Here is a 10,225-nt window from a genome sequence, read left to right on the forward strand (position 1 = left end):
GGAAAGATCCCCTGGAGAAGGGCATGACAACACACTCCAGTATTCTTGCCTGGAGAATTCCATGGCCAGAGGAGCTTTTTGGGCTACAGTCCATGGGGTTGCAAGGAGTCAGACACAATTGAGCGACTAACACACATACAGTCATCTCTCTAGATCAGATGGGGTTTTCCAAAGCTCTCAAGCAAGAGAACATGTAGATGTTCATTTACTGAGGTGTGTGTGCCTGTGTGATGCCAAAGCTACTTAAGGAAAAGAGAGGTGAATAATGTTAATCTAGATTCCACATTTGGATTCTAGGGCCATAGAAGACAAAATGGCTGATCCATGGGCTCTTGTTGAGATCACCAAGGTCAATTTGATCCATGCCTCTCACTTTACAGGTGAGGAAGCTGAGACCTAGAAAGAATGAGGGGGTTTAGAAGTTTCACTCCTTCATCCAATGTGGGCAAGGGCTGAAATCAAGACTCCTAAGCCCTTGGACTGGATGGTATTTGGTAACCCATTTCCCTTTTTCTACTCCACTTTCAAAGTCTGTTCTCCAGAAAGGACAGTATAACCTCATTGTAGGTACAGATGTAAATGACTCATAAGTCTTCAGTTCTTTTCCTGTGGGGGGCTGTAATAAAACTTGATTATTGACTGCAGTCAACTGAGAGAGATCTGGTATTTGGAAGATACATGAACATTATTTTTAATGTCTCTCAAATCAGTCCTTCAGACTTTCTTATTACCTGCATCATCATCATCATTATTTTTTTTTTTTTTTCTTCTCTTGCTGTTCAAGTAAAAGCAGATTGCTACTCAAGCATTAGCTGAAAATTCACAAGCCTTGGTCCACATGTTTGCAGAGCAAGAAAACCAATTTTTCGCTTATTTAACAAGCATTTATTGAAGATCTGTTATCTCCAGGTACTGTCTGGGTCCTGGGGATAATAGCAATGAGCAAGACTCAGAAATTGAGCTGGGAAGTTTTTAGTCCAGGGTCAGATGTCTGTCTCTTGGGCCAGCAGAAGAGGAATCAGCTATCATGTACATGTTCAGGAGTTCCTGACTGAGTCTAAACCATCCTGTTTTCCCTTACCTGCTCTTTCAGAGACAGAAATGTCTTTAGAAGAGATAAAATGACGGAATTCTTTCTCACTATCATTTTTCTTGGTGTCCATTCTAAATATCAGATTTTCTTAAAAGAAATGCCTGAATATCAGTTCATCCTTCCTGACTTTTTTGCAACCTATGTTGAACCCAACCTGGGGAGCACAAAGGTGGCCATCTTCAGGCTCTCAAGATTCAGAATGGGTCTATAAATATACAGTTTGCAGAGGGAAGCACAAGACAGACTGCATCTAGTATATTTTCAAAACCCGTAGCCCACAGTCTTTGTCACGGCAATATTTTGGTTCTGTATCAAACAATTTCTTCCACCTTGTATAATCATGGCACTGAATAAATGTTCAACATGAAAACAGTTACTGCTTTTCAGCTCCAGGATGGCTGTGTTTCAGAAGCGAGGGCAGCCTGTGCTTTCTGGATGAAAGGTGTAGTGTAAATGCAACTTATTACCATTTTAGGCAGAATTCCCAGGCTGGCATTTAGCAATTAAAAAAGCAAAGCTAAACAAGCCCAGGAGATCAACATTCCCTTTTCTTCCAGCCCAAGATGCTCAGTTATTGTGGACAAAGAACGAGAAGGCCCCTCTGTCCTTTGTTAACTCTTCTCGGCGCCTCTAGAGCAGCGCTGGTGGGAGGGGCGAGAAGTATGTTTCATTTCCATTAATCAGTGGAGAGTCTAAATGAAGAGGTACAAATGGCTCTTTCAAGAATTTGTCAAAGCAGAATTCACGTTATAAAAGATTTACTGATTTTCTCTTCTCAGTTGAATAATCTCTCTTGATATTTCCAGCCTTTATCTTCTCTTCAAAGAATGCTCTGTCCTAGGCTTAACTTTGCAAGGTACATGGTTGAGTGGGAGAGATTAACCTTCATAGGACAATGTAGATTTAGAAAAATTTACTTCTGGGAGATCATGGTTTAATAAAATAGATGTTTTTCCTAACTCAAAGAAAAGAAACTCAGCATTTTCAAAACCTCATATACTAGTGATTCCGGAGTGATGGATAAAGTATATTTTCCTCAGAGATATACATTCTTCTCTGTTTGGATTCAGGACTTTGCTGTGAGACTAAGTTTTTCTCCCAAAAGTTGTTACCTTTAAGTATTCATATTGATTTCTGCCTATTCTCTCTCCCCAATGCAAGGTGATGAGTTCCTTGATTAGTGTGTTAGGCATCTGTACTTAAAAGGAAAATGAGGGACCTTCATAATGTCTCTAATTCTGCTGATATAATAAATCTGGGAAATCTAATGTTAAGGCCAACTAATTTACCATTTGTGACCCATATTTGGGGAAAACACACCATCAGAAGGTTTGATGATAATTTTCATCATCAAAGCAAGTGTATTGGTTACAAGTTTATGAACCTAAATTTCTCTTGAACATATTTTAAAATCTATTATCTGTGAATTTCCTCAGGAATAAGCAACAATAGCATAGAAATATATATTAAACTGAAGAAAAAAATCTTTCAAATGGAGCCCTAGCTGCTATCTTTTTAACATTTTTGTTTTGTTTGCTATTTACTAGGCACCATGATTGTGAACTGAGTTTCAGTTCTTCCGTAAATCTCAAGCTCAGATGCTTTATTTGATGTTTTTCCTGGAGAGCAGCATCCCATTACACCGCACACTAAAGGACAAGTTGGAGTGTTACATGCCCAGAGAAAGGCCCATACAAGTGTTTGGTTAAAATCAACTTCAGAGTTAATGCTTGGTATTTGCTCTAGGACTAATGGTAATTAGATTGAGCAAAGCAGGCATGAGGAGGACAATGCATTCACTAAAGCGATGACATCATGCGAGAGCACAGTATTCTAAGTCCAGCCGAAACTATCCCGCACGACACTGTGATGATGGACACAAGACCCTGCGCGTTTTTCAAAAGCCCATTGAACTTTACAGCCCAGAGAATGAGCCTTAATGTACGTATTTCTTAAATCTGAGACAGTCATTTAGGAGGTCAGAGGATCCTCGCGTGGAAAGAAATCTACGACAAAAGAGTCTAACTGCATTACAAATGTGTGACGTATCACTAAGGGAACTGAAGAAAAACCATCTGAAAATACCCAAGAAAAGTGTTTCTCCTGAGAGGACCAGGGAACCAGTGATACACACGAATACAGCCTGTATCAGAATCACGTGTGTAGCTTTTAAATTCTGTGTTTAAATACACGTGAAGCCATCCCCACAGCTCAGATATTCCGTGTCAGTAGGTGTTGGGGGGATCATTTTTTAAAGAGGTCAATGATGGTTAATAAAACAAGAACCTAATATTAATCACAGAGAGGCTTAATATTCACACAGAATTGGGATGAATTATGCAGAAAGATTTTATATATCTTTCTTCTCCCTTTTCATCTGGGTTTCAACCTGAAAGCTCTGCAAGTTACACATTCCCTGAGGCTGAATTGACTTGTTTATGTAATTGCCCTTTTTCTTCTCCAAGTTAAAATTTTTATGATGGAAAATATATTTCTTTCTTTATCTTCTGTATCTTTCATTCTATCAAAGGCAAATTTATGCATTAGACTTCAGTGGTTATGGCACAGGAAAATAATATATATATATTTTCAAGTTTTGTTATAAGAGCTATGTGAAAAATGATTTTTGATGTATTTGGATACTGGTCCTTAAAAAATAATACATAAGACATTAAAATACACACGCCAGGAATTTGGAAATATTTAGAAATGTAAAATATGCAGGGCTTATGTAATGCTTTTGCAGTGGTAGAAAGAAAGTCATAAAGAAGATAAGACCCCCGATGATGCAAATTTCACTAACCTCCCTCACCTGGTACTGGTGTTAGCAATGGTTTGAGTTGTTTTCAGTGGAATTTAGGTGATTTTAGTGATGAGTTAAGGGGGAATTGGGGGATGACAGTCAAAAATACTGTAACATTGGGCAGTGGCTCTTCATAAAATCTTACTGAAGTGTTTATTTTTCCTGTCCTTGTTACTCTTGAGATGGGGCTCAAGGGTTTTAACTGGGGCCATAGGTATGGCATCATACGGCCAATTAAACCCCCTCCAGCTGTGGGTCCATCTGGCCTATGCTCACTCCTGTGCTTATGGTAGCCCCAAGAGGCCAAAGGAGAAGAGGTCTGGTATTACCCTCAAATCCCCTCAAATCCATCTCTGGATTTGCTCCAGCAGATACTGAAGTAAACAGCAGTTTGAAAACCTTCTGAGAACCTTCCTTTCATTGATGTCTTGGTGTATTATGTGAAATGGCATTTTATATGGTAGTATCTATCTCCATGAAACTTTTATATATAGCAATGATTTTAGAAATTATTTATGAAATCTGATTTTACAAAGAGGAAATCGAGATGCCATAAAGAAGCACAATGGCAATTCTTATACCCATTAGGATACGGGAAGGCAGGGCTCAAACCCAGCCCGGTGCTCTTTCTGCCATGATAACAAGAAGTGGATCTGAAGATATAGATATACCCATATCATAAAATTAGTTGGAAACAAATAATTTCCAAACAATCTGGTATGAAACAAAACCTACTTATTCTAGCTTGAGTCTGAGTATTTTGTTATTAATTTTTTAAATGGAACACATACATCCCATAGAGAAAATTACTTAAAAGCCCCAATAATCTTGATTACTTAATGTCATAACTGATGCCTACAGGCTTCAATAAATGCCTTAGTTTTGTAGATTCTGTGTAATAAGACTTTGTAACATTTATAATACCTACTGCCGAGTTTTGACTATTAGTAGTTCTAAGTAAATCTATATTAATTAATTGAAGGGATGAAAGGCAGGCATCTCTCAGTTTATTGTTAATGAGTGACAACTTTATCTCATCTCATCACAGACTTCTATGGAGCTTCCCTGTGGATGACTACCTCTGCAGGGACACTGTAATGAATGCCTGCTCAGTTTTGCTGTTGTTGTTCAGTCACTAAGTTGGGTCTGGCTCTTTGCGACCCCATGGACTGTGCGTGCCAGGCTTTCCTATCCTTCACTATCTCCCGGAGTCTGCTCAGATGCGTGTCCATTGAGTCAGTGATGCTGTCTAACCATCTCATCCTTGCCGCCCTTTTCTCCTCTTGCCGTCAGCCTTTCCCAGTGTTAGGGTCGACTTTTACTGTCTGAGCCATCAGGGAAGCCCTGCCTTCTAAGTGGTAATCACTTTATATCTATTTTCTTATTTAGTCCTTAGCACATCCTTATGCCATAAGAATATAATCTCTATTTACAGGTGAGAAAGTACATCAAACAACAAGAGAGAGTATTTTCAGGATTGGAAGCAAATGATCTCTGACCACAAAGTCCATCCATTTCTCATACTTAGTCAAATCCATGATATAGTGTAAAGGCTTCATAATATGCTTTTTCAATAGTTATTTTCAAATGCCTATGTGCCCAGGTGGGTCATAAAAAGAAAAAGAAAGCAGAGTCAAGATTTTCAACCCAAATGGTATACACTTTCTTTGTATAGTTTCTTAGAGCATCCCAATACTGTGCAACTCTATTCATCTCAAGACATATGGAAAGAGTTTTATGTTTTAAACAATTAGACTTGACAGCACTATTGTTTCTTTCTTATCTAATATCCTTCATCCCTGGAGCCAAGCTGGAATCTGTATTCTCTCTCCAAATTTAATTCTGATTCCTTGTACATATCACTCGGTTGTCAGGAGACAGCAACTTAATGGCATTTGTTCCTGTGGCTTAGGAGCATCTGGGTTATGTCACTTTTTTAGCTGACCTCTTAGCTCAGAGGGAATTAAATTCTTTGTCTAATGGTCTTTCAGAGGCCCTTATCATTGGTGATTTTGCTTTCTAGATCCTATGTTGTTCTATAAATGTCATGAGATGACAAGATTTCTAGATATTAATTTGTTTCTGTTCAAAGGAGGATGGCAGTTATAAATGTAGAAGAAGCAGTGAACAAGGAAGGATATTATAGAGGAGAAACTAACAAAGTCATAGTTGCTGGTGTATAACTTGATGGATTGACAAGTCTAAAATTCCAGAGGACGTGGAGACAAAGGCTGTGTAATGGGGGAAAAAAATGCATCTCTAAATTTTGTGTCCTTTCAATGCAATTCAGTTCACTTTCAGATCAGTTCAATTCAACATATATTTCTTTGAGCCTTCAGTGAAGAGCATTTATCCTAGATGGTGAAAGAACTGATGTTTCCTTAAGATTTCTTGCGGTTAAGCAAAACAGAACTATCCTGTGGATAACTTTGAGAAAGTCATTTCACCTCCATGGGTCTCAGTTTCCTCATTTCTTAAACGGTTATCTCTTCTAGTCATTCACATTTGGTGACATTCCTTATGGGAAGGCTGTACTATAATTGAAAGAGAGCGCTTGCTTTAAAATTGGTGATTCACAAAAAAATGACTCACATTTTTGTCCAACTCTGCTACTGTTTAGCTCTTTGCACTTGGTAAGTCACTTGGTTTTTCTGGGTCTCTTCTGAGAGATCAAAGAAAGTGATTTTGAAGGTTCCCTTTTTGCTATACAAGAAAATTTATATATTTCTGTGAGACTGGCTATAACCTCACATGTCCACATTCATATTGCATGGCATAAGTAAGCAAACTAATGGAGATTTTGTTGTTGTTGAGCTTAATTGTTATTCTTTACTGACAGGTGGTGTACATACTGGTATGGTTTGTGAGACTGGAACCACACAGACATGCAGCTAATGCCTATGGCAGAAAACATGATTTTGTGAAAGAAGTCAAAAATTTCTAAAATGTACTCAATATTCTGTGATAACCTATATGAGAAAAGGATCTGAAAAAGAATATATGTATATATAAAACTGAATCACTTTACTGTGTACCCGAAACTAACACATTGTAAATCAACTCTATTCCAAAAAATTTTTTTTAAATTCCAGTGATGTATAGAACAGTCTTATGGACTCTGAGGGAGAGGAAGAGGGTGGGAAGATTTGGGAGAATAGCATTGAAACATGTAAAATATCATGTATGAAACGAGATGCCAGTCCAGGTTCGACGCACGATACTGGATGCTTGGGGCTAGTGCACTGGGATGACCCAGAGGGATGGTATGGGGAGGGAGGAGGGAGGAAGGTTCAGGATGGGGAACACATGTATACCTGTGGTGGATTCATTTTGATATTTGGCAAAACTAATACAATTATGTAAAGTTTAAAAATAAAATAAAATTTAAAATAAATAAATAAATAAATAAACTGCTAAAAAAAAAAAAAGGTAGAGAGACAAAAATAAATAAATAAATAAATAAACTGGACTCCCAAAATGGATATCTCTTTGAATAACAGCGAACTTTCTGGCCAGATGTTAATTGGTGTGGGGTTTATGTTTGTCAACTTGCAGCAAAGAAATATTTTATTATTTCTTTGCAATCTATTGTATCTGTTGTAGTAGGTGTTGTTCAGTTGCCCAGTTGAGTCCAACTTTTTGCACCTTATGGATTGTGGCATGCCAGGCCTCCCTGTCCCTCACCATCTCCCTGAGTTTGCCCACGTTCATGTCCATTGCATTGGTGATGCCCTCCAACCGTCTCATCCTCTGTCGCCCTCTTCTCCTTGTGCCCTCAATGTTCTCCAGCATCAGAGATTTTTCCAGTGAGTCAGCTGTTCATATCAGGTGACCAGAATGCTGGAGCTTCAGCTTCAGCATCAGTCCTTCCAATGAGTATTCAGGATTGATTTCCTTTGAGACTGGCTGATTTGATCTCCTCACTGTCCAAGGGACTCTCAGGAGTCTTCTCCAGCACCACAGTTCGAAGGCATCAATTCTTTGGTGCTCTGCCTTCTTTACCGTCCAGTTCTTAGAGCTGTATGTGTCCTCTGGGAAGACCATAACCTTGAATATATGGACCTTTGTCAGCAGAGTGATGTCTCTGCTTTTCAACACACTGTTGTATCTACTACAAGTCACTAAATATTGTAGTTTCCCTGTCTGTAGCAACCTTTCTGCATAGGGATTTCCCATCAGATTGACATCAGGTTTTGCCATGTAACTTGCCTGAGCCAATAAAATGTGAAGAGAAATTATATGTCCCACTTCTGAATGGAAGTTTTATAAGAGGCAATGAAAAGTTACCAAGTTTCCTTTCTTTCTACCATAAGATAAGCAATGTTTTAGGACCTGGGGCAACCATCAGCCTGAGACTTGGCATGAAAACACTGTGGAGACATCCTATGATTACTGTAGTAGAATCAAGTGTGAAAGTCACTCAGTTGTGTCTGACTCTTTGCGATCCCATGGACTATATAGTCCATGGAATTCTCTAGGCCAGAATACTGGAGTGGGTAGCCTTTCCCTTCTCCAGGGGATCTTCCCAACCCAGGGATTGGATCCAGGTCTCCTACATTGCAGGCAGATTCTTTATCAGCTGAGCCATAGGGAAGTCCTGTGTGATCAAGGACTAATCTTAAAGAAAAAGGCTTTGCTGAAACCCATCTGGGAGTTTGGGCTTTTTGAACACTAGCTGTGCCAGACTCCTTGTTTGGCACCTTTCTATAAACATTGCACTTTCCTTCACCACACACTCAAACACACACACACACAAAGACTAATCTTTTGTCCCTGTAATCTGCTAAGATTTCTTTCTCGGTTGTGTTATAATCCAGTCTACCCTGAGTACCTGTACTTGCTACTGAGAAACACAGTTATGAGCAAGCCGTATCTAATCTTGGATCCTTTATGGACATTTCAGTTAAGAAGATTATAGTAATGTATGATGCATCTTACAGTAGAGGAATTGCAATTGGGGGAAGCAAACCTTGATAATGTGCATTTGAGCTAACAGTTTATGTATTAATAGGAGAGAAACTGACCAAGGGCCAGGAGGAGGAAGAGAGTGTTAAAAACAGAAAAAAAAAATCACAAGCCAAAACATAAAGACAAGAAAGATCATAGAAAAGTGAGGAACTCATTGCTGAGTGTGGCTGCAAGATAGAGTCCAGGAGAACAGAGAAGAAACAGGGCTGGTGAGATACCTTCAATAATAATAATGTTGAATGTTGATTAGCTTTGTGCTAAGTGCTTCACTTACATTTTCCTCACGATTATTATCACCATTTTATAAAAGAGGAAATTGAGCCAGAGAGAGGTTTAATAACTTGCCTGTAGGCACACAGCAGGAATGTGATTTTATCTGAAGGGCAGTAGGAAATCGCTGAATGGTGTTACACAGAGGAGCCTTGTGAACAGATTCATGTTCTAGACAGATCATGCTGCTGCAGTAGGTTCCCAGCTCCAATTCCCACTCTGGTTGGAGGAAGCGTGGGCCTCAGCTTCTGTTTCTCTTATCCATGTGACTGTTGACTAAGACCATTGGCAGGAGGGAAGCTGATAGCTACAGCTCTGCAGAAAAGGTCACTCTTAAATTTTTTTCTTTAAATTTATAAACGTTATTATTTTTTAAGTTTTAAAAATAGGGAGTGTGTCACAGATTTTCATGTCATCCTTGCACTGGGGCCATGCTTGTCTTCTCTATAATGTTCTGATTTTAGTATGTGTGCTGCAGAAGTGAACGCTGAAAAGGTCATGATTTGAAGGAATAAAGGGTGTTCTATGGGCTTCCCAGGTGGTGCTAGTGGTAAAGAATCTGTCTGCCAAGGCAGGAGACATGAGAGATGCGGGTTTGATCCCTGGGTCAGGAAGATCCCCTGGAGGAGGTCATGGCAACCCATTCCAATATGCTTGCCTGGATAATCCCATGGACAGAGGAGCCTGGAAGGCTATGGTCCATGGGGTAACAAAGAGTTAGAGACACGACTGAGTGACTTCCCTTTCACTTTTCACTTTCATGCTACAGTCCATGGGGTAACAAAGAGTTAGAGACAGGACTGAGCGACTTCCCTTTCACTTTCACATTTCATGAAATGAAATGGCAACCCACTCCAGTGGTCTTGCCTGGAGAATCTCAGGGACAGCGGAGCCTGGTGGGCTGCCGTCTCTGGGGTCCCACAGAGTTGGACACGACTGAGCACCTTAGCAGCAGCAGCAGCAGCAGCGACTTAGCACATGTGCAGAGGTGTTCTATGAAGGAAAATATGTTGTGGGTCTCAAGAACATTTAGATTTGGGTAATAGTTTTAATAACAATATAAAAATAATGAATTGATTCGCCCCAATGAG

The 10,225-nt window shown here is 39.4% G+C and overlaps 1 non-coding gene across 1 annotated transcript; it reads right to left on the minus strand.

The window, feature by feature from the left end:
- Positions 1–9,515: 9,515 nt before the first annotated feature.
- Positions 9,516–9,622, minus strand: LOC139184752 (U6 spliceosomal RNA). The gene has a single exon (XR_011568304.1). It is a non-coding gene; the product is annotated as a U6 spliceosomal RNA (small nuclear RNA).
- Between the last annotated feature and the right edge of the window lie 603 nt (positions 9,623–10,225).

This window comes from Bos indicus, chromosome 8 (assembly GCF_029378745.1).
Source record: "Bos indicus isolate NIAB-ARS_2022 breed Sahiwal x Tharparkar chromosome 8, NIAB-ARS_B.indTharparkar_mat_pri_1.0, whole genome shotgun sequence".
NCBI classification, from domain to species: Eukaryota; Metazoa; Chordata; class Mammalia; order Artiodactyla; family Bovidae; genus Bos; species Bos indicus.